At 37.3% G+C, this 26,483-nt stretch overlaps 1 protein-coding gene and 1 pseudogene across 1 annotated transcript in view; one reads left to right on the top strand and one right to left on the bottom strand.

The window, feature by feature from the left end:
* NDST3 (N-deacetylase/N-sulfotransferase (heparan glucosaminyl) 3) overlaps positions 1–26,483 on the top strand; it is a 242,460-nt gene that overhangs the window by 152,944 nt on the left and 63,033 nt on the right. The window lies entirely within an intron of this gene.
* Positions 1,248–2,607, bottom strand: LOC105537920 (annotated as a pseudogene).

Here is a 26,483-nt window from a genome sequence, read left to right as displayed (position 1 = left end):
ATCTCTTTGTTATACTGATTTTCTTTCTCTGGGGTATATACTTAGCAGTAGGATTGCTGAATCATATGGTAAGCTCTATTTTAAGCTTTTTGAGGAATCTCCAAACTGTTCTCCACAGTGCAGAAACTTTTTAGCTTGATGTGATCCCATTTGTCTATTTTTGGTTGGTTGCCTGTGCTTGTGGGGTATTACTCAAGAAATTTTGCCCAGATCAATGTCTTGGAGAGTTCCCCAATGTTTTCTTGTAGTAGTTTCATAGTTCAAAAATCCATTTTGATTTGATTTTTGTATGTGGTGAGAGATAGGCATATAGTGTCATTCTTCTGCATATGGATATCCAGTTTTTCCAGCACCATTTATTGAAGAGATTGTCTTTTCCCCAGTGCATGTTCTTGACACCTTTGTCAAAAATCAGTTTACTGTAGGTGTATGAATTTGTTTCTGGGTTCTCTATTCTGTTTCATTAATCTATGTGTCTGTTTTAATGCCAACATCATGCTGTTTTGATTACTATAGGTCTGTAGTATAATTTTTTTGTTTGTTTGTTTTGTTTTTAATGTTTCCACTTTATTGCTCTAGCATGGAACTTGAGGCAAGCCTGGACCTTCAGCAACATGCAAAGAAGAGGCTGAGGGGTTTGGGGACACAACCTTGCTGAGAGGGAAAACTGACAGGGGAAATACCAGAACAGGGGACAGGGGGTGGTCACCATGACACCAGAAGACATCATCAGCCATGCCATTTGGAGTGAGGAAGGGAACAGAGAAGAAATGGTGTTTCTTCCCATGTACCTAGCACCCACACGGAGGCCACATTTGGAAATGGACTGGGAGAGGGAAATGGACTGGGAGAGGGAAAGGATGGGGAAAATGGCTGCCCAGGAGTCTCCCTCTCCACCCTGGGTTCATGTCAGACCCCATCCCTACCATTTGCCTCTTCTACCCTTCGAAAATGGAACTAACAAACAGAGGGATCACAATAAATTAACATTCTAATGAGCATGTATGGATGGACATATGTTCATGTGCAATGGGGGAAGGGAAGAGGGGGTGACACCACCTAAAATGATTCCCCACCTCAATCTCCCAGCTTACTCCTTTCCCCCTTCACCCTAAAACCACCATCCAATCAGATAGAAAAGTAAAGGTCTAATTTGCTCAAAATTCCTCAGTTTTTACAAAACTCACAGGACAGAGTAGGGAGACAGGGAGGCAGGCAGCCACAGGAGTAGAGCTGGTGGAGAGGGGCTATGCTTCTGTCTCCACTTGAGATTGGCTCTCTGTGGTGTTGCTCTTCTGCTCCTCCTTCATCTCTGTGTCAGTGGGATTGTCTCCTGAGGAAGCCTCTGGCTTGACCTTGTTCTCTTCCTCAGCCAGCCTCTCAAACATGTTGGCATAGAGCTTCTTCTCCCAGGCAAGCTTCCTGCAGATCTGCTGCTGGCACACAGTCAACTGGGCCTTAGTGGCTTCATTGTTTGGGTAGAGCTGCAGGACCTTTCAGAAGTCAGCCCATGCCAGTTCAAAGTCATTCACAACCAGGTGGTCCTCTCCCAGACAGAAGAGGCCCTTCTCGTTGTTGCTGTCCAGTTCTAGGGCCTTGTTACAGCTTTCAGTGGCAATAGAGAAGACCTGTAGTTTCAGATGACATATGGCTAGGTTGAGGTGAGAGGCCAGTTGAAGGGCTTTTGCCTTCTATGCTTCCTCACTGGAAAAGCTAGACTCATATTTCAGCCAGGACACAATCTTCTTAGACAATAGAAAAGCTTGCTTGTATTTGCCTTACTTGAAGTACACAGTGTCCCGCTCTTTCACCGTGGTGCTCTGTTCCAACTTCTCTTCTGAATTCATCTACCAAGACTCCTTGGTCTTTTCAAAACTCTTGAGGTGTAATTCATATTAGTTAGGCATTTTGTGGGATTTGGAACTTTTCCTTCCCAACACTGCCAAAAGCATAGCTGGGTTTGAAGTACACAATGGGATGTTCTCCTTTCTACATGCACTGAATGGCCCTCCTCAGACCATAAGGCAAATCCAGGTTCTCCCCCTTGCCTGCCTCAAAGCAGAGCTCCTGATGTTCAAAGGGCTGGTCCTTGTAGCACCCTTCCAGTGCAACCTCCATGATAGCACCCTCACTGGGCCTGGATAGCCTTCACCACGAGTCTGTGTTCTCTAGGTGATTCCACCATATTCCTCTTCCATCAGATCTTCTCCCTTAAACTGAAACAACTCCACCTCAAACACAAGCGTGGCAATGGGGAGACCTTTGGAGGACTGCCTGCTGCACCGTAGGCATATTCTGGTTTGCAGGTGATATGGCACACCTCCCCCACTTTCATGGCTGCTATAGCAATATCCCAAGCCTTGATGATCTCCCTTTTCCCAAGTCAAAGGAGTGATCCAGACTGGGGTCAAAGTTTGTGCCATCTAACAGCCAGCCAGTGTAGTGGACAAAGACTCGGTCCCAATCATGGGCATCTCTGTACCTGTGCCCTCTCTCGATGACTTTCAGCATGCCTTCCTCCTGTTTGGGGCTAATGTCCACTCCCTCCATGGGCAGAGGCACCAATTGCTCCCAGCTCTAGGTCTCCTTCATCTCCTCAGCTGTCATCTCTGTGTGGCGCACTCTTTCTGGGAGCTGGCACCAGCACCAGTGCACTCTGGGCTGAGGGCACGGGCACTACCTGCAGGGTGTGTGGGAGGCCAGGCACTGTGGCACTGACTGCGGACTGAGCAGAGGCTGGAGCACCTCTGCCAGTCTGTAGTACAATTTGAAGTCAGGTAATGTGATTCTCTCCAGTTTTGTTCTTTTTGCTCAGGATAGCTTTGACTATTCTGGGTCTTTTGTTGTTCCATGTAAATTTTAGGATAGTTTTTTGTTTTGTTTTGTTTTTGTTTTTGTTTTTGTTTTTGTTTTTCTGTGAAGAATGTCATTAGTATTTTGAAAGGGATTGCAATGAATATGTAGATTGCTTTGGGTGGTACAGACATTTTAACAAAATTGATTCTTCCCATCCGTGAACATGGAATATCTTTCTCTTTTTTGGTGTCCTCTTCAATCTCTTTCCTCAATGTTTTATAGTTTTCACTGTGGAGATCATTTCTTTGGTTAAATCCTAGGTGATATGGTTTGTCTGTGTCCCCACGCAAATCTCACCTTGAGTTGTAATAATCTCCACTTGTCAAGGGTGGGGCCAGGTGGAGATAATTGTATGATGGGGGAAGTTCCGCCATACTATTCTCATGGTAGTGAATAAGTTTCATGGGATCTGATAGTTTTATAAATGGGAGTTCCCCTGCACAAGCTTTCTTGCCTGCCACCATGTCAGACGTGCCTTTGCTACTTCTTTGCCTTCTGCCATGATTGTTAGGCCTCCCCAGCCTTGTGGAACTGTGAGTCCAGTAAACCTTTTTCCTTTATAATTTACCCAGTCTGGGGTATGACTTTATTAGCTGCATGAGAACAGGCTAATATGCTACATATTTAATTTCACTTGTGCCTATTATAATTAGGATTACTTTCTTGATTTCTTTTTCAGATTGTTCACTATTAGCATAAACAATGCTACTGATTTTTGTACGTTGATTTTGTATCCTGCAACTTTACAAAATTTATCAGTTCAAATAGCTTTTTGGTGGAGTCTTTAGGTTTTCCCAAATATAAGATCATACCATCTACAAACAAGGATAATTTGACTTCTTCCTTTCCAGTTGGATGCCCTTTATTTCTTCCTCTTGTCTGATTGCTCTAGCTAGGACTTCTAGTACTAAGTTGAATAACAGTGGTGAAAGTGGGCATCCTTGTCATGTTCCAGACGGTAGACGGGAGGTTTTCAGGTTTTCCCCATTCAGTATGGTTTTAGCTATGGGTCTGTCACATATGGTTTTAATTATGTTGATGTATGTTCCTTCTACATGCAGTTTTTTGAGGGTTTTTCATGAAGGGACATTGAATTTTATCAAATGCTTTTTCAACATCCACTGACATGATCATATGGGTTTTGTCCATCATTCTATTGATATGATTTATCACATTGATTGATTTGTGTATGTTGGACCATCCTTGCAAGCCAGAGACAAATCCCACTTGGTCATGATGAATGATCTCTTTTAACATATTAGTGAATTTGGTTTGCTAACACCTTGTTGAGGCCTTTTGCATCAAGATTCATCAGAGATATTGGCCTGTAGTTTTGTTTTTTTGATGTGTCTTTGTCTGGTTTTGGTATCAGGGTAATACTGGCTACATAGTATGTGCTTAGAAGTATCCCCTCCTCTATTTTTTTCAGAATTGTTTCAGTAGGATTGCTATTAGTTCTTTTCTAAATTTTCAACAGAATTCAGCAGTGAAGTCATTGGGTCCTATGCTTTTATTTACAGGGAGATTTTTAATTACAACTTCAATCATGTTACTTGTTATTGGTCTGTTCAAATTTTGGATTTCTTCATGGTTCAATCTTGGTAGGTTGTATGCATCTAGGAATTTGCCCATTTCTTCTAGACTTTCCAATTTTTTGCCATAGAGTTGCTTACAGTAGCCACAAATTATCATATGAATTTCTGTATTATCAGTTATAATGTCTCCTTTTTCATCTATGATTTTATATATTTGGGTCTTCTCTTTTTTCTTAGGCAAGCTAAAAGTTTGTCAATTTTCTTTACCTTTAAAAAAACTTGTTGATTCATTGATCTTTTGTATTGTCTTCTTCATTTCCATTTCATTTATTTCTGCTCTGATCTTTATTATTCCTTTTCTTCCACTAATTTTGGGTTTGGCTTGCTCTTGCTTTTCTAGCTCTTTAAGGTGCATCATTAGGTTGTTTATTTGAAGTTTTTATTTTCTGTAAGCACTTATAGCTATAAACTTCCCTATTAGTACTGCTTTTGCTGTATTCCATACAACAAAATGGTACATTGTGTTTCCATTATCATATTTTCCAAGAAATTTTTCAATTTCCATCTTAATTTCTTCATTTACCCACTGGTCATTCAGGGGCATATTGTTTACTTTCCATGTGTTTGTATAGTTTTCAAAATTCCTATTGTCATTGATTTCTAGTTTTATTCCATTGTGGTCAGAGAATGTGCTTGATATGAATACCATTTTTTGAATGTTTTAAGACTTGTTTTGTGACCTAACATATGATCTGTCCTTAAGAATAATCTACATCCTGAGGAAAAGAATGTGTATTCTGCAGTTTTTGAAGGAAATGTTCTGTAACTATCTATTAGATCCATTTGGTCTATAGTGCAGATTAAGTCTGATGTTTCTTTGTTGATTTTCTGGCTAGAACATTGATGCAGTGTTGAAAGTGGGATGTTGAAATCTCCAAATATTGTTATATTGGGGTCTATTTCTCTCTTTAGCTCTAATAATATTTTCTTTATACATCTAGGTGCTTCAGCATTCAGTGCATATATATTTAAAATTGTTACATCCTCTTGCTGAATTGAACCCCTTATCATTATATAGTGACCTTCTTTATCTATTCTTAGTTTTTTCTTGAAATCTATCTTGTCTGATATGAATATAGCTGTTTCTGCTCTTTTTTGGTTTCCATGGACTTGGAATATCTTTTTCCAATCCCTTTATTTTCAATGTGTGTTTTATAGGTGAAGTCTGTTTTTTATGGGCAACAGATCATTGGGTCTGTTTTTTGGTTGTTGGTTTTTTTTTTTTTTTTTTTAATTTCTTTTCTTTTTTTGGTTTGGTTTGGTTTGGTTTTGGTTTTTTTTTGAGATGGAGTCTCACTATCACCAGGCTGGAGTACAGTGGCATGATCTCGGCTCGCTGCAACCTCTGCCTCCTGGGTTCAAGCAATTCTCCTGCCTCAGCCTCCTGAGTAGCTGAGACTACAGGTACACACCGCCACACTGCCACGCCAGGCTAATTTTTGGATTTTTAGTAGAGATGGGGTTTCACCATGTTGGCCAGGATGGTTTTGATCTCTTGACCAAGTGATACGCCTACCTCAGCCTCCCAAAGTGCTGGGATTACAGGCGTGAGCCACCATACCTGGCCTCATGGTTTTTTATCCCTTCAGCTATTCTATGTCTTTTGATTGAAGAATTTTGTCCATTTACGTTCAATTTATAGATAAGTAAGGACTTACCTCTGTCATTTTGTGATTTGTTTTCTAGATGTTTTATGGTCTTCTCTTCCTTCTTTCTGTCCTTCATGTCTTTCTTTTTGTGGAGGTTATTTTCGTTGGTGATGTGATTTAGTTTGTTGCTTTTTATTTTTTGTGTCTCCATTGTATGTTTTTTGGTTTAGGGTATCATGAAGCTTGCAAATACTGTATTATAACCTATTATTTTAAGCTGATAACGACATTGTTTGCATAAACAAACTAACAGAAAGAAAATTTACGAAGACTTCATGCATTAATTTTGTGCCCCTGCTTTAAGTTTTTGTTACTGTTTATATCGTATTGTAATATGTCTGGAAAAGTTGTTGTAGTTACCATGTTTGATTGGTAAATCATTTAGTCTTTCTACTTAAATAAGAGTAGTTTACACACTACATTTTCAGTGCTATAATATTCAGTTTTTCTGCATACTTACTATTACTAGTGAATTTTGTACCTTCGAGTGATTATTTATTGCTCATTAATGTCCTTTTCTTTCTTATTAAAGTATTCCCTTTAGCATTTCTTGTAAGACAAGTCTGAGTTGATTAAATCCTTCAGCTTTTGTTTGTCTAGGAAAGTCTTTATTTTTTCTTCATGCTTGAAGGATATTTTCACCAGATATACTATTCTAACATAAAAGTTCTCTTCCTTTCAGCACTTTAAATATGTCATTCCATTCTCTCTTGGCCTATAAGGTTTCCACTGAAAAGGCTGCCACTAGGTGTATTGGAGCTGCATTATTTGTTTCTTTTCTCTTGCTGCTTTTTGGATCCTTTTTTCATCTTGACCTTTGCAACTTGAATTACCAGATGTCTTGAGTTAGTCTTCTTTGGATTAAATCTGCTTGGTGTTCTGTAACCTTCTTGTACTTGGATACTGATATCTTTCTCTAGGTTCAGAAAGTTCTCTGTTACTATCCCTTCGAATAAACTTTCTACCCATATCTCTTTCTCTACATACTCTTTAAAGCCAATAACTCTTACACTTCCCCTTTTGAGGCTATTTTCTAGATTCTGTAGGCATGCTTCATTGTTTTTTGTTTTTTGGTTTTTTCTTTCTTTCTTCTTTTGTCTCCTCTGACTGTATTTTCAAAGAGCCTGTTTTCAAGCTCACTGATTCTTTTTCCTGCTTGATCAACTCTGCCACTGAATGACTCTGATGATTTCTTCAGTATGCCAGCTGCATTTTTCAACTCCAGAATTTCTGTCTGATTCTTTTTAATTATTTTAATCTCTTTGTCAAAGTCATCTGCTTGAATTTCTTTGGGTTTTCTCAAAACAGCTATTTTGAGTTCTCTGTCTGAAAGATCACGTATCCCTGTTTCTCCAGGATTGGTTTCTGGTGCCTTATTTCATGTATTTATTGAAGTCATGTTTTCCTGGATTGTCTGGATACTTGTAGGTGTTCATCTGTGTCTGGCCATTGAAGAGTTAGGTATTTATTATAGTCTTTGCAGTCCGGGCTCTTTATACCCATTCTTCCTGGAAAGGCTTTCCAGATATTCAAAAGGACTTGGGTGTTATGGTCTAACACCATACGGTCCTGCTTTAGAGAGGACCCCAAGACCAGTAACACTATGATTCTTGCAGACTCATAGAGATACTGCCTTGATAGTCTTGGACAAGATCCAGAAGAATTATCTGGATTACCAGAGACTCCGGTTCTCTTTACTTTGGTCCCAGTCTCTCTCTGTGCTGAGCCACCTGGAGCTAGAGGTGGAGTGACACAAGTACCGCTGCAGCCACCACCCCTAGAACTGTGCTGGGTCAGACCTGAAACCAGCAGAGCACTGGGTCTTGCCCAAGCCCTGCTGCAACCACTCTCTGGCTACCGGCTATGTTCATTCAAGGCCCTGAGGATCTACAATTAGCTGGTGGCAAAGCCATCCAGGCCTATGTTCTTCCCTTGAGGGTGATGAATTTCTCCAAGCCCAAGCTCCAGGGGGGTCCAGAGGTGCCATTCAGGAGCCAGAAACTAGAGTCAAAAATCTTAGAAGTCTACCTGGTGTTCTATTGTACTGTGGCTGAGCTGACACTCAAACCACAAGACGCAGTGCTTCCCACTCTTCCCTCCCCTCTCCAAATGCAGCAAGCCTCACCCCATGGCCACTGCCATCTCAGGCCCCCAGGGAGTACTACCAGACTACCACCATGTTCCCTTAAGACCCAAGGGCTCTTCAGTCAGCTTGTGGTGAATGCTGCCTGGCCTGGGACTCACCCTTCAGAGCAGTGAGCTCCCCTCTGGCCTAAGGCAGGTCCAGAAATGTCATCTAAAAGCCAAGTCCTGAAATCAGGTACCGTGAGTGCCTACTTAGTTTTCTACACACCTGTAGGGCCTACTTTTATAAACTTTTTATCCAGGATAGCTTTCTTTTTTGTCTTTGGGGCAGTGTAGTAACTAAGCAAAAAGGAAAGCAGATTTAACTTTCCTTATGTCATTTAAGCTTTTTATTTGCCTTTTATAAAGAGTCTTTAATTTAAAATACTGAAATACTTTAGAAGCTTCTGCATATCAATAGGCATCCATAGATGAGAGTAATTTGGAAAGCTTCGTTTTTTTTCATTTTTTTTAAATTTCAACTTTTATTTTAAATACAGGGGTACATGTGCAGATTTGTTATATGGGAATATTGTATGATGCTGAAGTTTGGAGTACAGGTTCCCTCACCCTGGTAGTAAGCATAGTATAGTACTCAATAGTTAGTTTTTCAACCCACCCACTCCGAACCTTGAGTTGTCCACAGTGTTTATCGTTCCAATATTTATGTCCATGTGTTCTCAATGCTTAGATCTCAGTTATAAGACAGAACATGTATTTTTGAATTTTCTGTTTCTGCATTAATTTGCTGAGGATTATGGCCACCAGCTCCATCCATGTTTCTGCAAAGCCCATGTTTTCATTTTTTATAACTGCGTACAATTCCATGGTGTATATATATCACATTTTGTTTGTTCAGTCCACCACTGATGGGCAGCTAGGTTGATCCCATGTCTTTGCTACTGTGAATAGTGCAACAATGAGCAGACAAGTGCATGTGTCTTTTTGGTAGAATGATTTTCTTTTGGGTGTAAACCTAGTAATAGTATTGCTGAGATGAATGGTAGGTTCTTTGAGAAATCTCCAGATTGCTTTCCACAGTGGCTAAACTAATTTAAATTCCCACTAACAGTGTATAAGTTTCCACTTTTCTCCACATCTTCACCAGCATCTATTGTTTTTTTTGGAGTTTTACTAGTAGCCATTCTGACTTGTGTGAGATTTTATCTCACCACCAGTTTGATTTGCATGTCTCTGATGATTAGTGATGCTGAGCATTTTTTCATGTTTGCTAGTGATTGTATGTCTTCTTTTGAGAAGTATGTCTTCATGTCCTTTGCCAATTTTTTAATGAAATTATTTGGTGTTTTGCCTGTTGATTTGTTTAAGGTCCCTATAGATTCTGGATACTAGGCCATTGTTGGATGCATACTTGCAGATATCTTCTCTCATTCCGCAGTTGTCTATTTGCTTTGTTGATAGTTTCTTTTGTTGTGCTGAAGCTTTTTAGTTTAATTAGATCCTTTTTGTCTTTATGTTGTTGTTGTTGCAATGGCTTTTCATACTTAGCCAAAAATTCTTTACCAAGGCTGGCTTTGAGATAAGTATTTCCTAGGTTGTCTTCTAGGATCTTTACAGTTTAGGGTCTTACATTGAAATCTTTAATCCATTTTGAGTTAATTTTTGTATATGGTGAAAGGTGGGGGTCTGGTTTCACTCTTCTGCATACAGCTAACCAGTTATCTCAGTAACATTTGTTGAATGGGAAGTGCTTTCCCCATGGCTTGTTTTTGTCAGCCTTGTTGAAGATCAGATTGTTGTAGGTGTGCATCTTTATTTCTGAGTTTTCTATTCTCTTTCACTTGTCTTTGTCTGTTTCTGTACCAGTACTAAGTTGTTTTGGTTAGTGTAGCCTTGTAGTAGTAGTAGTAGTAGTAGTAGTAGTAGTAGTAGTAGTAGTAGTAGTAGTAGCAGCAGCAGTAGTAGTAGCAGTAGTAGTAGTAGTAGCAGTAGTAGTGTAGCCTTATATAGTACAGCCTTGAAGTTGGGTAGTGTGATACTTCCGGCTTCATTCTTTTGCTTACAATTGCTTTGGCTATTGGGGCTCCTTTTCACTTCCATATATATTTTAGAATCATTTATTCTGTGAAAAATGGCTTTGGTAGTTTGATAGGAATAGTGTTGAATCTTTAAATTGCTTTGAGCAGTACAGCCATTTTTATGAAACTGATTCTTCCAGTCCATCAGCATGGAATGTTCCCCATTTATCTCATCTCTGATCTTGTTTTTTAGTTCTCTTTGTGGAGATCTTTCACCTCCTTGGCTAGCTGTATTCCTAGGTATTTCATTTTCTTTTGGCTATTGTAAGTGGGACTGTGTTCTTGATTTCACTCTCAGCTTGGACTTTGTTGGCATATGGAAATGCTGCTGATTTTTATACAATGATTTTGTAACCTGAAACTTTACTAAAGGTGTTTATCAATTCTAGGAGACTATTGGCAAAGTCTTTAGGATTTTCTAGGTATAGAATTATGTCATCAGCAAAGAGAGATACTTTGACTTCTTTTCCTATTTGGATGCCTTTTATTTCTTTCTCTTGCCTGATTGTTCTGGCTAAGACTTCCACTACTGTGTTGAACATGAGCGGTGAGAGTGTACATCTTGATTCTGCTCCAATTCTCAAAGGGAATGCTTCAAACAATTGCCCACTTTGTATGATGTCGTCTGTGGTTTTGTGATAGATGGCTCTTATTATTTTGAAGTATGTTCTTTCATTGCCTAGTCTGTTGAGGGTTTTTAACATGAAGGGATGTTGGATTTTATCAAAAGCTTTTTCTGCATCTATTGAGAAGATCATTTCATTTTTGCTTTTGATTCTCCTTATGTAGTGAATCACATTTATTGATTTGAATATGCTGAACCAGCCTTGCATTCCAGGAATAAAGCTTACTTGATCATGTTATATTAACTTTTCAATATGCTGCTGGATTTGATTTCCTAGTATTTTGTTGAGGATTTTCATGTCTATATTCATGAGAGATATTGGTCCAAAGTTTCCTTTTTTAATTGTGTCCCTGCCAGATTTGGGTACCAGGCTGATGCTGGCTTCATAGAATGAGTTAGAAAGGAACCCCTCCTCTTTGATTTTTTGAATAATTTCAGTAGGATTGGTATCAGTTCTTTGTATGTCTGGTAGAATTCAGCTGTGAATTCATCTGAGCCAGGGCTTTTTTTGGTTAGTAGGCTCTTAATTACTAATTCAATTTCAGAAGTTGATAGTGGTCTATTCAGGTTTTTAATCTCTTCCTGATTCAATCTTGGAAGATTGTGCCCTTCCAGGAATTTATCCACTTCCTCTAGATTTTCTAATTTGTGTGCATAGAGTTGTGAGCCCTCATTTTCAACTGCACTTCTTCAAGTGCAGTGTTGTTTCTTTGGAATGTTCCATTGTAATTTTAAATTACCTTTAGTAAGATTTTGCTATTTCTAAAAGTGTTTGCTGTTTCCAGGACCTAATACTTACACGTGTAGGTGTGGGCATAGCCAGAAGGTAGATTACTCAGTTCTTAAGAAAATAAGGGTCCCATTTTTATCTTGAATCTTAGCTTTAATTCTCAGATCCTCTTAATCAACTTAGCCAATAATTTTTTCCTACCTTGGCACATAAGAAAAACAAAGGAGGTAGAACACAAAAATCCCTATAAATTTCTACAGGCAAAGTTTGTGTCCCCTGAAATATTGCCATTTTCTACTGGTTTCTGTCTGACCCATTCAGACATAAGAGGCCTGTAACTAGATCCAAGCCAGTTAATTATCAGATCCAATCAGATTCTAGACCCAATTTAGTTTTTTTGTGACTTCCAAACCTAGTTTGGATCAGAAACTTGCTCAAATTCAGAAAGCTCAAAACACAAATATGTGGAGCTTTGAATTCTGAGAGAGAACTTACCATCATTCCCAGTTGCTGTGAAAGAGCAATGGACACAATGAGCCCTGCAAGTACCTCACTTGGTCACTCGATGCTCCTGGGGATCACTGGAAGCTCTATTTCAGATCCCACTTCTGACACCATCTGTTAAAAAAAAAAAAAAGCCTTAGACAAATTAAATTTAATAGAGTTTAACTGAGCAAAGAATGATTTGTGAATCTGCCGTCTGGCAGCCTCCTTAGAGAGAGTAAGCTCAGAGAGACTCCAGTGCAGCCACGTAGTGGAAGATTTATGGTCACAAAAAGGAAAGTGACATACAGAAAATGGAAGTGAGGTACACAAACAGCCAGATTGGTTACAGCTCAACATTTGCCTTATTTGAACATGATTTCAACAGTTGACTGGCCAAAACCTGGTGACTGGCACAAGAGTAGGTTATTGTCTATTTAAACTTCCACTGAGGTTACTGTTCACTATGTACAGAGAAATCTTTAGGCCAAACTTAAAGTATGTAAGGAAGCAACTTTAGGATAAACTTGATTTAACAATATTACATGTGCATATGTGTATATACATATGTGTCTTTGTGAATATAAATATAAATATATCTATATATATAATCCTCTAAGATATAGGCACTTTTAATAAAGTTGTTATTAAATAACATTTAGAGATAAAAAACAATGAATTTGATTAGTTTAGAAAGCAGAGAAAGTTAACAGAGCTAATTCTAACATGAATACAGTTGTTTATTATATTCAGTGTGAAATTAGAATCAACAAACCCGTGAGTTTTTTAGTATTCACCCAATCTATACCTGTGTACAAGTAATTGGCTCATTATATTAAAGTTGCTTTTTACTTCATTTTATGTTAACTCTAAAAACTGTTAATTCTGGAATTTTTTAACATTCTTCAATTTCTTTTTAATTTAATAAAAACATTGTTAATGTTATCATTGCTTCTATTTTCTATGTGCTTAACATTTCTCTAGAGTTGAGCAGGCCTTATCTTCCACTTTATAGTGACAGCAAATTCGTTTGTGAGTGGGGAAGATTTTCATTTATGCAGATGGGCTTGAAATAGACAAATAGATACTCAAAGAGAACAACAGAGAAATACACAAGAATATATACAATACACATACTAATTTATCATCTATTTACAGAATGATAGACATTGCAATTGAGTTCATATGCCAGATACATTGAGTTTATCTATTTACATATCATTTAAAAAACAGAATGGAAGCCTTCCTATATGCAGTAAACCTTTCCGTGCTCTCCAAATCAGGACATTCCACCCAGAATTTGCTTATCTCATTGTGCTCTAATACACTTACACTCACATGGTATAGGACAGTTGTATCTACAATAGATGGTTCCAGTTAGTGATGTTAATGTTCTTGTTCAACTTTTCATAGGTGTTTATTTCTTCAACTTTAGAGACAGAGTTCAAGACATTAGTCATTCCTTGCTGCTATTCTCTGCCAGATAAGTCAATGTAGTACAATGTGAGAGTCTAGGCTTTGTATCCAGATAAACCTGAGTTTAAATCCTGATCAACTGTTTACTAGTTATAGGGCTTGTCTGACTGTAAAGTGGAGATGACAATATCCACCTCCAAAAGGTTTCTTCTATAGGTGATGACAGTACAAATACACAGTACTGGCCACCTATTGGGCTTTCAATATATATGTGTCTCTTGCCACCACCCTCTACAACACCCACACCACCCAACACCCACCCACATCCATCCTCTTCTCACATTTTCCTTCCTGTCATCTGTGAACTGGGCAACTACATAACCAAGAAGATTTGAATTACACCTAAACCAAAATCCAATTATTATAATAGATGTATTTATTTATTCTGAGTGCACACTATTAATTAGCAAAACAAAGAATGTAAGCCTAAGGGCTAATCTATTTGGACCTTTAGGTCGGTAATATTTGAGATGGTCCTTGAAAGTTGATAGGATTTAAACTGAAAGACATATGTAGAGAAGCATTCTGTACAGAGGAAACTGTTTCAGGCCTCAAGCACAGCATAGAACAAGGAATGATTCAATTTATCTGGAATATAGGGTGTATGTGGTAGAAGATAAAACTCAAGAATACATATAGGCCTGTTTTGTCAAGGATTCTGAGCACCAGGTTAAGAAGTTTAATTTGATGGAAAATAGGAGTTATTGATATTTTCTAAGCAAAGGACTTTTGTTTTAGGAGGATTTCTCTGGTGTTAGCATTTGGGATATATTCGTGCTGGAAGAAACAAAAGTGAGGAGGTCATTTAGAAAGTTATTAGTGTGGTTCAAGCAAAAAGCAACAAAACCTAACTCTCACACATTACTAGTGGTAATGTAAATCAGTACAATCTCCATGACAGGCAACTTGGCAATCTCTACCAACATTACAAACGCCCATACCATTTTCCTTAGCCATTCCACTTCTAAGAATTTATCCTCAGATATATTTTCAAATGAGTGAAGTGATGCATATCCAAAGTTATTCATAATAGCATAAAACCTTAATAAGAACTTGAATAACTTATAGCACATCCATAGTAACAGAATTACAGCATGCATATACAATAAAAATGGGGAAACCCCTTATGTCCTGATTAAAACAATCTCTAAGATGTATTAAATGTTAAAAAATTAATGTATAAAATTGTGTACCATTTGCTTCCATGTTTTAAAAATAAAAAATTCTGGAAGAATACACACACACACACACACACACACACACACACACACACACAAATGATATTGGTGGCTTCTTGTTGAATCCAAAATAAATATTAAAAGCAATAAAGCCTAAAGTCAAAGTGGCACCTATAATATTGAAGAGATAACTTATTAGAAATTGATAGTGGGGAAAAATTTATAAAGGAAGAATATGGACTTAGAAGAACAGAAATTTGTAGAAAGCCTAGTATTGAATAGTATTATGTTATAGCATGAAGGAGATGAGTGTAGATTTGTGTGCTTTAAGCAGAAAGAAAATTTAAGAAATCCTGTTTGGAGAATATAATTGTCATCCCCATTTTGCCAAACAGGCACCAAAATACTTGGAGATTTATTGTTTCACCCAAAGTCACACAAGTGATGACATAGTAAAAACAAAAAACTTCTTTCAAACTACAAGTTTTATCTAAAGCTTCAATGGAATAGATATTTAGACAAGTAAGCCCTCACAGATGGAAGTGCCCTCCTCCTCCCTCACCAGTTACCCAATGTACCTTCCCTAATAAGGTGAATGTTCTTATTCAGCAGGAAATATTCCCCAGACATTAGTGTTTAATGTAACCATTTATTAAAATTCATGCAATTCTTTCAAAATTCTAACGTATCTGAGGCTTGCCTGATTCTGATAATAATATTCAAGCAAAGATTTTTAGAAATTTTTCTTTAAGTCAGTATGAAATTTTGATGTTTAGTCAAGAATGAATCTATGGTTTACATTTCATAACCTCATTAACTCTCCTTGTACCTCTTATGTGGCACTTACTATTATGGGTACTTACTATTATGTGGAAGGGTTGACATTTTTAGAAGGGAAACATTTATAAACCCTACTTCTTTTTAGCAAGCTGATTTAGCTAGTTCCTAAGACAATTTACTTTCAGAAAGTATAACCCTTCACTACATAACAGTATTAACTTATAGATTGATTTATCTATCAATAAGTTATTTAAAGGAGTTATAATTTAAAGCAAGAATAACAAATAATAAACCAAATGTGAGTCTACCACTGCAAAATTTTTAATAGATATCTGGTTTAGTTACAGTCTTTTATGAACTTCTCACCTTTTATCCCCGGAGTTAGAAACTTCTATCAGTGTATTATTCTCACTGCAGTTGAAACAGCCCTCCAGATGCCAGCAGCTTTGGCAGTAGGTGTCCTCTACTGCTGACTCATAAAGGTTTGAAATTTTTTATATTTCTGGTCTTTCTCCCATCTCTGCAGAGATGCCTTTCTAGGTATCTTGCTTTTAATTAAGTCTTTATACAGTACCTTACCTGACTCTTGTATCTGGGTCAGTCTGCTCATCCCTGCAAAGCCCTGGGAGAACTATTTCACTTAGATTATCGCTGTGCCAAACTTTACTTCTTAAAATGTCTTATTTCAATCAAAACAGATGTGGCTTGCATAGGCCCAGTCAAGCCCTAGTATTTTCTCTCTAATAAAGGAACAGTTCTTGGGTGACTTTGTTAATACTTAGCAAGTGTTCATTCTTTAGCATTGTTCTTTTTGTCCTTTGAGTCTTTACTCTCTACTTAAGGAACTGGGCTTGTGAACCAAATTAGTACTCTCAAAATTTTTCAACATTTCACAAACCACTTCATTAGAGGGGCTGTCTTAAAATAAATAAATGTTTTAAAACTGTAAATGTTTGAACATTTAGAAGCTTAACAATTAATCACTAGCTTTTTAAACCTAGCATTTTTTAAATCACAAAATAAATATATTTGTTTGGTATTTTGATACCCCTCTCCCCCCAGAGTGAATTCAGCCTTATGGGCAAATATGATTAATTGAAACCTACTAGTAGTGAAGGTGATCTTTGTGATTACCTAAATTTAAATCATTCACATATGAGCCAAAATCACATTTTCATGTAGGTCGATTTTCTCAAAGGTTTTTGAAGTTAAATTAAACACATTTAGAGATGTTTAATTTAATGCTCTTCCTATATCTATTATATTGTGGAGGTAGTGATTAAAACAAAGAAGCAAAATGTTTCCTGCTGAAAAATAAAGATGTTTTCATTGCAAAATTTAGTATAACCTTTGGGCTACGCTGCTGCTTAAAAAAGGATTTCTATTAATTGTTCATTTTTAAAGCTATGATAAGGTGTAACTATATTCATGATTCCATCACTTTCTAACTCCAAAGGAACAAGAACAGCTTTTGTCTGGCCTCTAACTAACTGCAATAGGGTCTTTCAGAATAATATAGAAAGAACATTACAACAGCATGAGCAAGATACACAATTCAAAATTAGTTGAAAATTGGTGATCAGAGAACTGGAGATGTTCTCTGACATGTGAATACTTGTTCAGCAGCTAAAGTAATAGCAATGAATTAAACCAATAGAATTACTTTTGACACCTGACAGAAATGTTAATTGATCATCAATCATTAGCTTGTAATTAAAGGGCTGAACTTGCAGTTCTGAAAATACAGCCAGAAAAATTAGTGAGAAACATGAATGTTATAAAAAAGACAAACTGTTCCAAGATAAATTGCTTTAAATTGCATTGACCTCATCACCATACCTTTGAAAGCTGTCCCTAATTGAGAGCAATTGATTTACCCTTCCAGCTTTCCTTTAAAGCTTATCAGATCCCAAATTCTAAATGTTAAGAACCCTTTGCCAATTTATTCCGCAATTGAGCTTTCCTTGAGATTCTGAAGTGATGACTAAGGCACAAGCCAGGTAGAAAAACAGTGCTCAATGAATTTAAACCTTAGAAATTAAGGTGACATCTTTTTTCTCCCCCTGGAGAAGGTGATAAAGTGAAAGTAATTTTTAGCGTAACTAAACATGAAAACCATGCACAAAAACATGAAAGACAATAGACACCAAAATGAGCTGTGAGAGGGACAAACATGCCAAAATTTCTAATACCTACCCACACCCAGAAGAAAAAGGTCAAGTTCCTGGAAATTAAGGAGGATTTGTGGGGAGGATTTTTGGAAAGAGTTGTGCTGTGTGTTGAGCATGATCCCACCACCCTCTACTCATGGGAGAACAGAGGGGTCATTGCCTGCTCTGCTGCTAGCTGAGATCTGGCTTCAGGGTCACTGAGACCGTCGGAGAGCTTGAGAAGTGTTCCCTGCAGGAGGTGGACACAGTAAGTTGGTGTCTGCCTTACAACTAATAAATCCAAAGTACAAGAGAGAGATTGGCTAAAGTGGTATCAGAAGAAGAAAGAACCACATATAAGAATTATGTGCCCTCTTTTCCAAAGACAGATCAAAGGTTCCCAAATCCCAAGGCCCAAACGTGCAACTCTTAAAAGGAATATTAGCCGAGGGGCTTTTAAAAGGAACCCTGCTTGGCTGGGCGCAGTGTTTCATGCCTGTAATCTCAGCACTTTGGGAGGCCGAGGAGGGTGGATCACAAGGTCAAGAGATCGAGACCATCCTGGCCAGCATGGTGAAACCCTGTCTCTACTAAAACTACAAAAATTAGCTGGGCATTGTGGTGTAGTCCCAGCTACTCAGAAGGCTGAGGTAGGAGAATTACCTGAACCCAGGAGGCATAAGATTGCAATGAGGTTGCAGTGAGCCAAGATCGCACCACTGTACTCCAGCCTGGCAACAAAGTGAGACTGATGGCTCCAAAGATCTCAGATGATTTTAAACATATGCATATGAAAATATCAGTAGAGTAATAATTCCCTGCATCCTTTTCACTCCTTCATCTCCATGTCCCACATACTAAGGGATCAGAAACCTCAGTAAGCAAGTAGAGTAAAATCACCCACTGGAGAACAGAGCCTTAATCAGACTTTCTTCCCAGCCTGTCTTGCAAATTCTCTCCTGCACCAGGTCCCAGGAGGATGAGAGGAGCAGATTTCATATTGCAACAAGTTTGGAATTTGGATTGTTTTTTGAACCAAAAGATTTAAACTACTAAATCAAGACTTAAAGCTACATGACAACTTTCTGTCACCTAAGAGATTAGGGAGGCCATTCTGCAAGGGAAAACTACCCACACTGAACAAATTTTAAAGGAACAGTGGGAAAAAGAAGTAAGATTGCTTTAGTAATTATATTCCATGAATCCTAATTGTTTAACATATGAGCTACATAATTATTTATAAGATTATTTCATTCATTTTATATTCAGATTTTTATACCATGACTATACATAGAAATATAAAATTTCTAAGAATGAAATAAAAAGATTTTTAAATGTCTTGTCAATCACAATGGCCTCATATATGATTAACAGATGTAAATTCATATTTCAAATAATCTTCTTGAAACTTTTGAAATTTGGGAGCCTACTATTGTTAAACATGATTATATCATCACTGTTTTCATCGCATTAGGGGCTGACAAGAGTTCAGACTAGAAGGAGCACAGGGGTTGGCTCTGGTACTTTCCTTTCCTTCACTTGCGCTTTCATTATTATTAATAGCATTCGCTATGAACCGTGGTTTCTTAGTAATCTTTTTAAGACACTTGGACATTTTGTGATGGTTAGGATAATTAAAGCTAGAAAACACAATCCGCACATCTGTGTAACTAGGCTCTCATAAACTGCCATGTACAATAATACACTGCAAGTAAAGTGTACAATGTGCCTGTGTCAAGGAGTCCCCTTGAGGAACTCCTCCTCTTCCCTCAGGCTTGCCCATATCCCAGAAGAGGGGTTAGAGGGAAACTTCAGAAGGCAATGATTCAAAGCCCCTCACTTTCATGGACCCCTTCCACAGCTTGTTTGAGACCACCGTTTCTTTCCATTCACTTTCCCTTGTATCAAACATCCCCTTAGGACCGGTAGGGTTGGAATAGCAGCGGGCATCTTTTTGGATCTAATTAGAAGTTGAATGAGGGATACGTTTAGTTGGGTTCACAGTGCAAATAAAGCATTTGGAATTTGTATGGTGACCTGATTGAAAAAACATGCCACAACGTGAATTTTATTATTTTTTTTATAAATACAGCAGAGAGAGGCAGCTACAGTCTGGATTAAAAGTAGAGAAATGCCAGGCCTGGTGGCTCATGCCTGTAATCCCATCACTTAGCCGTGGCAAGGCAGGCAGATCGCTTGAGCAGCCCAGAAGTTTGAGACCAGCCTGAGCAACATGGCAAAACCCCATTTCTACAAAAAAAATACAAAAATTAGCCGGGCCTGGCCACATGCACCTGTGGTCCCAGCTACTGGTGAGGCTAAGATGGATTGGTAGATTGAGCCCAGCAGGTTGAGTCTGCAGTGAGCTGTGATGGAGCCATTGCACTCCAGCCTGGGTGACAGAGCAAGGCCTTGTTATTCATTCTTTCTTTTATAAATAAATAAGAAACTATTATACCCAATATAATGTTTGATAATATCTTACAACATCAAGAGTATGCTATGACCATATAAAGCAGAACCATCCTACACCTTTAAAGTCTACCTGATTTAGACATTTTTTTTAAAAGGACGAAGAGTTTTCTGAATGGCTGACTTATTTTTTTGTATACATGAGGAAAGAACCAAATGAGCTCCAAAGTATAAGTATACTCACAAGCCTTCCTCAGAATAGATAAAATAATTATAACAGGTTAGCCTTGGGTGTAAGAATTTTGAGACAAGTCAAAATATCATATTTTACCAAATCTTAGGTAACATGATTTCTTGGGCACTTACTATGTTGTCAGACACTATATTGAACTTTTAGCTTGTATTATCTCATTGAATCCTCACATGTAATTCATCTGGAGCTGCTAAAGCTAACATTTGCTCCCTTATAGTCTGATGAAAGACTATTTTTCTACCTTCCTTATTAGTCTCTTCACATTTGGTTTCTTTTTCATCTGCAGCTCATTATTGATTGAAAGCTAAATCGTCAAAGCTAACACAATTTCCAAATAATGCTTCCCAGCCAGCAAGAATCATGCAAAATGAAAAGCAGTGATTTGACATGAAGAGGACAATTTTTCTCACAGCTCGAACATAAATTGTCACTATTCAAGAACTCCAGTAGACTGCTCTTCCTTTATGATTTGTTCTTATTCATGCCACAGCTGAATAGGAATAAAGCCCAGGGCACTGGGCCAGTGTGCTGAACCCAAGACAGGTGGCTCAAAAGATACTAGCCTTTAAAATATGCATTCTGTTGGAACCTGCAATTTCATCCACTTCTAAAAATTTTTCCTAGGAATATAGTCAGATACAAACTAAGATATATCAATGATAATGACCAATCCAGTGTTGTTTACAACAATAAAAATTATAAGCAAACTAAAGGACCAAGAGTAGAAAATTGACTAAGGACATTGTGATAATTGTGATAATTTATAAGATAAATTACTATTTAGCCATTAAATATATATATTAAATATATATATATGTGTGTGTGTATATATATATATGCACACACACACACTTTTTATATATATATACACACACACACACTTTAAAGTATTTTTAACAATGTATTAAAATGCTACAGATATATTGCTAAGCAGTAAACACTATCTGTCAGGTTATACCATACATTAACCTACACATACAAAATTTTATATAAAAAAAATTTATACATAACTTACAATATATACTTTTATATATAAATCATATATATAAGATTTTAATATATGAAAATAATTCAGAATGTTTTTCTCTTTTTTTACATTTTCTGGTTTTTACCTTGACTGTATAATTTTTAAAAGGTAAAAGATCACTTATGACATAGACTTCAATTCAACAAATACTTTTCAGTAGTCTATTATGTAATTAAATTAAGTTTAACAAATATTTACTTAATGAACCATACACATGACTGTAGATATAATAAAGAGTACAACCTGGTCCCTGCTCTTGAGTTCACAGTTTAGCAAGAGGAACGTATAACAAGTCAAAGCAACTAATCCTAATAATTTTTATAAGAGAGCGTAAGGTACAGTGAAATACAAAGAGGAAGTAGTCACTTCAAACTGGAAAAGGCATGGTAGGTAAAGAGACAGGAAGGTATTCCAGGTAGAATGAAAAACATCTACTAATGCATGGAGTCACGCACACTGGAATGGAAAATAAAAGCAAGTAAGTGGGAAAATATGAAGATGAAGAAGAAGGTAGGGGCATTATCATGATGGACTCTTGAAGCATTAAGGACACAGACTCTACAGCTGCACCAGCCACATGTGAATTGAATTCTTGAAAGTTGGCTAATCCTAATTGAGATGTACTGTAAATATAAAATACCACACCAGATTTTGAAGACTTCATATTTAAAAATGAGAAATGCTTCATTAATAATTCTTATGTTGATTACATGCTGAAATGACATTTTGTATACATTGGGTTAAATTAAGTATATTGTTTATTATTTAAATTAGTTTTATTCAATTATTATTTTTCATAATGTGGCTACTGAAGGTATAATTTAAATTACACACGTGGCTTGCAATATATATCTATTGGACAGCGTTGTTCTAGAGGATAGATTAGAGGAGCCCAGTTCTGGAAGGAGGAAGATCAGTTAGAAAGCTTTTAAAGAACCCAGCTAAGATTCAATGAGAGATTAAACCAGGTAAGTGCTAATAGGAATAGAGAGGATCAGCTGGAGTTATGAAAGAGACTGTATTGACAAAACAAGTCCAGTTCAATAAGAAATGAGGATCTGGTAAGTGTCTGGAATGCACTCAATTTTTTGGCTTGATAACCATAGGAACAGTAGTAACCTTAGGGAAAATAAGGAATACAAAAGCAAGACAAGATCTGGCTGTAAAGATTCATTCATTCAAATGTTATTTATTGAGCATGTACTATGTGCTAGTTATTATTTCGCTGGTTAGGTGCTAGAAAACTAGCAATGATGAAACAGATGAGGTCCCTGCTCTTCTGGAGCTTACTTACACTCTATTGCAAGCACATAATGAGCTCAATTGAGCCATGTTTAAAGTGAGATGGCTATGGCACGTTCAGATAAAAATGTCAACTAGACATTTAAGTATAAAATTTAGGAGAAAGATAGAAATAGTAGTTTGAGATGTGGGGATCATTGTGGTGATTCCACCTAGAGACAGCATGTAAAGAACAAAACCCTGGAAAACACTAGCTATCTAAAGGTAATGTGGAGAAGGAAGAATCAGTGAAAAATACAGATAGAGGAGAACTAGGAGAAAACAGTGTCAAAAAAGCCAAGGAAGAATAAAATTTTAAGTGTGGCCAACCATGTTCAACAGAGTAGATTGGTTAATGCAATGACTACCAAGTATCTATATGTAGCTAAGAGGCTATTGCTTACCTTTCAGAAGGCATTTTCCATGGGATGGTGGGGACAAAACTTAAGTCACAAATGACTGAAACGTGAATGTAGGTGAGGAGTAAAGTGAGCACCTGGGTACTGTTCCTTTGAAGAACTTGGCTGGGTAGGACAATGGCTAGAAAAGACAATCAGGAGAGAGCCTAAGATGAGAGAGATTCAAATATGTTTTCAGGTATGAGGGAAGGACCAGTGGAGAGGACTGAAATAGAGGAAAACAGAGGAATATGTGATAGACTAAGATCACATGGGAGTTGAAAGCAGATGGGATGAAAAACACTGGGAGATATATTAGTCTTGAATACAAAATGGAACACCTTTGCTTGACACTCCAGGTGTCAGGAGGAATTTTTAAAAGACAAATGTGTAGAAAGAAGGATTTGAAAGAGTTTCTGCTTGATAACACTCCCTGTTAATTAGGGGATGATTAGGGAAAGTAGGGAGAGTGGAAACTGAACAGAAGACCTCCAGAGAGGGTTGAAAGTTTGAAATAGCTGCTGAAGGGAACAGAAGAGCAAGGTGACAATGAATAAATAAGAAGAATATCCAGTAGCACTAAGGATTCCATTGAGATTGGGGACCATATGCTTATGCGCTATGAATAGCTCCTATTGTGTGTTTTTTCTCTAGCTGTGCTGAAGAGTCCATATGTGGAAGTGAACTAATTAAATGGAAGAACTGGCCCAAAGTCTCATACTTGCAGAGCACTGAAAGCAGAAAGATGATCTGGGAATCTGAGGGTAATGGTATTAGAGAAGTTCAAATCATTGCAGATAGAATCTTGCCTGGTAGAAGAAGTGATCAGAAGCACATTGATTGATGCAGAAAAAATATGAGGGTTAAGAGATTGGAAAGCTATCCTGATAAGGCTGGTGAGCTGCTAGAAAGAAACTGTAAATAAGAAATGATGTTTCTCCAAACTAACAATAATATATCAACAATAATAAATAGCACTTATGTATTAAGCAATTACTATGTGGCAGTCAGTCTATTAAATTTTTTTAAACTTTACATTTAATTGTAATGACAACCCTGTGAGGTAATTACTATTACTATATCCTTTTTGTTTTCTTTTAAACAAGTCAATTAAAGTACTGAGAGTTTAAATAACTTGCTAAGACTGTAGAGCTGGTAGGTGGCGGAGCCCTCTTTCTTGATCACTGTACAGGCCAAAGGCAAAGACATAAAGATATAGTTTATTTAAAAAGGAGTAAGGTTTCATGGAAAATAGCGGGAAATGGATAGTAAGAAAATAAGTGGAGACTAGAAAGAAGAGTACACAGTGAATGGGGATAAAGTTAGAGGAGACAAGAATAAATCATTGAGGCCCACAATTTTAATGGTGCTAAAAGATTACCAGAATGAGTGGCATTGAAAATAACTGACCCTAGACTTTTCAACTTTAAAAATAAGATTGTTGGAACCAGCTCAAGGCACATACAATATATTACAGACAGTTCAGAGAATAAAGTTGAAGGGCCCATGCCAGCCCCCAAGGAACTTACAGTCTAGAGATAAATAAAACAAGTATGTTTAAAAAGCATAAAACAAGCCAGGGTAAGAAAATGTCAGAAAGACAAAACTAGGTGCTCTAGGGCTCACATTTTTAAAAACATTGCATTTGCCTTGAGAGATATGAAACAGTGGACATGACACTCTTGAATACATAAAATTGAGCTAGGTAGCAAAATGAGGCAGCATATTTACAGAAAGAAGAAACTGTATAAACAAAGCCATGGAGAAGCAAGTCCAAGGAATATTGTAGGTCAACAAGCAAGGCAATTTGGCTGGTTTGCCCTGAGCACAGAAGGGGTACACAAGGGAAGACTGGAAAGATAAACTGGGACCATGTATACCGTAGGTTGACACACTGAACTTTATTCAATTCAAAAGCTAATGAGGCACTTTGAGAGGGCTCGAGCCAGGGAATTATGGAATAGGAAGTTCAGGCCCAGAGCATCATTAGAATATCCTTTCTGCTCAGAATTTTGTAGTTATTTTTCAGAATGAGACGTGCTCGTAGGATGGAGTACAATCCTGACAGTGATGGAACTCATATATTTTCCATGATGATAAAAATGAAACTTCCGGAGTTTGTTCATTACCCTATATAAAAATAAACTAGTTTCCTTACTTTTTCTGTAATGAGTGTTTCTGGTCTGGGGATCTAAGTTAAGGAGGAAGAAGAACACAAAGTAAATTACAGTATACTCTTCCTTTGCCACATAGCCATTAAAATGCCATAAGATAAAGCAAAAGTGAATGTGAAAGGCAGCCTTTTAAATAGAGAACTCATAAGTTAACATGCATCTGAGAGGTACATGGAGATATGGAAAATTTTGCTTTGATAAAAAAACAGGATTGACAAATAGACACAATAAAAAATGAAAAACGGGATATCACCACTGACCCTACAGAAATAAAAACTACCATCAGAGAATACTATAAACACGTCTATGCAAATAAACTAGAAAATCTACAAGAAATTGATAAATTCCTGGACACATACACCCTCCCAAGACTAAACCAGGAAGACGTCAAATCCCTGAATAGACCAATAACAAGTTCTGAAATTGAGGCAGTAATTAATAGCCTACCAACCAAAAAAAAGCCCAAGACCAGACTAATTCACAGCTGAATTATATCAGAGGTAAAATGAGGAGCTGGTATCATTCCTTCTGAAACTATTCCAAACAACTGAAAAGGAGGGACTCTTCTTGAACTCATTTTATGAGGTCAGCATCATCCTGATACGAAAACTTGGCAGAGAGACAACAAAAAAAGAAAGCTTCAAGCCAATATCCCTAATGAACATCGATGCGAAAATCCTCGGTAAAATACTGACAAACCAGATCCAGCAGCACATCAAAAAGCTTATCCACCACAATCAAATCAGCTTCATCCCTAGGATTCAAGGTTGGCTCAACATATGCAAATCAATAAATGTAATCCATCACATAAACAGAACCAATGACAAAAACCACATGATTATCTCAAAAGATGCAGAAAAGGCCTTTGATAAAATTCAACATCCCTTTATGTTAAAAACTCTCAATAAACAAGGTATTGATGGAATATATCTCAAAATAATGAGAGCTATTTATGACAAACCCACAGCCAATATCATACTGAATGGGCAAAAGCTGGAAGCATTCCCTTGAAAACTGGCTCAAGACAAGGATGCCCTCTTTCACCACTGCTATTCAATATAGTATTGGAAGTTCTGGCCAGGACAATCAGCCAACAGAAAGAAATAAAGAGTATTCAGATAGGAAGAGAGGAAGTCAAATTGTCTCTGTTTGCAGATGACATGATTCTATACTTAGAAAACCCTATCGTCTCAGCCCCAAACTCCTTAAGCTGATAAGTAACTTCAGTAAAGTCTCAGGATACAAAATCAATG

The sequence above is a fragment of the Mandrillus leucophaeus genome, unplaced genomic scaffold (assembly GCF_000951045.1).
Source record: "Mandrillus leucophaeus isolate KB7577 unplaced genomic scaffold, Mleu.le_1.0 Scaffold181, whole genome shotgun sequence".
Taxonomy (NCBI): domain Eukaryota; kingdom Metazoa; phylum Chordata; class Mammalia; order Primates; family Cercopithecidae; genus Mandrillus; species Mandrillus leucophaeus.
Note: the sequence above shows the minus strand (reverse complement) of the source record. Positions and strands in the feature narration are given on the sequence as shown.